Below are 2,187 nucleotides of genomic sequence, written 5' to 3' on the forward strand. Positions count from 1 at the left end.
CAAATCCGCCTCATGAATGCTTCCAACATTCTTCACATCTTCCCACCAAATGTCTGCTTTAACTTTGAGACTGAATGTAGCCACTCTAGCTTTCATGTTCTCTAAATAGTCATGCAATCTAAAGAATTTCCTCATGCCAAGCAACCATGCCCCTACATCCCATGGTTTCTTCGTCTCTCAGTGAAATGTTGGTGGCTTTTCTTTCTTAAACTCATCCAGAAAGTCTCCCCTATCACTCCTACTGCAAGGATGATACCGATGGTGATCATAGTGCTTATTTGAATCAGAACTAGAATCATACCAGTGTCTATCCATTCTCCTATCTGGAGTGTCCAACCATCTCTCATCTCTAATTGCATAATCTCTATCTGACCTGTGACTACCATGCGACCGACTACCATATGCCCCATTAGTTCTATCCTCCTACTCATAGTTGATCTGACATGGTCCCTATCATTGCAAATCTGAAAAGCTCTGAAGTATTACTGCATTTACCCTTGCTTCTTTCTCCTATGCTTGCATGATCCTGTCATTATATGCCTTACAACTCCTTGTCTATTCCTTTAAGATTCTCAGTGTAACTACCAAATAGGAAGAGTTTCCAACACCATACTGCTCTCCAGATTCATAGGGAGATTCTTTGTAGTTAACCATATTGTTAGCCATTTGATATTTCTTCCTGGAAGGTGTATCATGTCATCTAAACCAAATCACAATAAAACAACATACCTTAGTATAGCTCAGAGAGGATACCTTGTCCACAAGATCAACAAATTAGCATGACACATGTATAACATAATCATGACAGTGTATAGAAACATAAAACATAAGCATATGACCATGCAACCATCATTCTAGCTAGGGTCCAGTCATCAATGCATGACCTAAATAGCAACACACATGACGACCTTGTGCATGACAACCACCATCATTGCGTCACTATACACTTAGCCACATGGAAACATGATCATGCATAAGTGATGCATAACCATCTACATATATGAATAAGCACGTATGAACAAGCATGAATGAACGATACTTGAAATCAAACCTACAAGAACGATACATGCAATAAATCATACAAAAATGGCACCAAAAAGCAAGATTGCAATCAAAACACTACAATGATACATTTAAGAAACATAAATTAGCATGTAACTAGTCACACACTCACGACAACGCATTCACCATAACAACCTCAAGTTTCACATGACGTCGTCACTACAACAATGAACAACATCATGCAAATGTAATAAACACATGCAATGCAAGTGTGAGAGACACACATGCAAGTGACATGTATGCATGACCAACACATAGCCCATCCATTCTAAGGGGTGAACCATGCTCTGATACCACTCTATAACACCCTCCTCACACATCTACCCAAGCAACTGGCCAACTGGGGTAAACATGTGACAAGAGGCCACTATGATATGATTCGTCCTCCTAAGTCCAATTAAGGAAGTGGAATTGACAAAAACACACCATACACACATTAGTTATCAGCTACAAGACCCTCATGAACCAATCCAATACTTTAGATAGCTTGTATTGAGGTCCCACTAATCTTTTAGACAAATTAAGCATCAATTGCTCCCATGTTATAGGCATCAGGGTGACTAGAAATCCAAAGTCACTCTCACAGGCTTACCTGCTAGAGACCAAAGACCAAAACTATCAGTGCTATGCCAACGACTCCAAGATTTTAGCCACTTTTTCAGGCCTAGAGCCCAGGTCACTTCCCATAATTGAACCATCTCTTCAAATCAACAAAATAACATGGAAATGACAGTACTAAAGCAAATACTTGTTTGAGACCTTTATTGAACCCTTACTAGCCATGACAGGAATTTTTTCAAACATATTGAAAATGTGTAATCTACAGGTGTAATTAACAGTTCTAAGTATAGGGGTCTCATACTTAGCTGAGAATCGCTAATAACCATTGATGCCTCAATACATCAACTTCAGTTCCATCCATTAGGTCATAAATAAATTGATCATTCAATTACAATTAAAAACATGATGAGAGCCACACATGGCTGTTGTCATAGAACACATACATAACTAGCATAATAGCAGTAGAAATACTCATGGAAGTACAGTCGAATAGACCAAATATAATCCATCAAAATGCTCATAGAAATACAAGGAGAAATACCCTTTCATAAATGATGCAAAATC

The sequence above is a fragment of the Pinus tabuliformis genome, chromosome 6 (assembly GCF_031772625.1).
Source record: "Pinus tabuliformis cultivar Carrire ecotype Pingquan chromosome 6, CPIR1, whole genome shotgun sequence".
NCBI classification, from domain to species: domain Eukaryota; kingdom Viridiplantae; phylum Streptophyta; class Pinopsida; order Pinales; family Pinaceae; genus Pinus; species Pinus tabuliformis.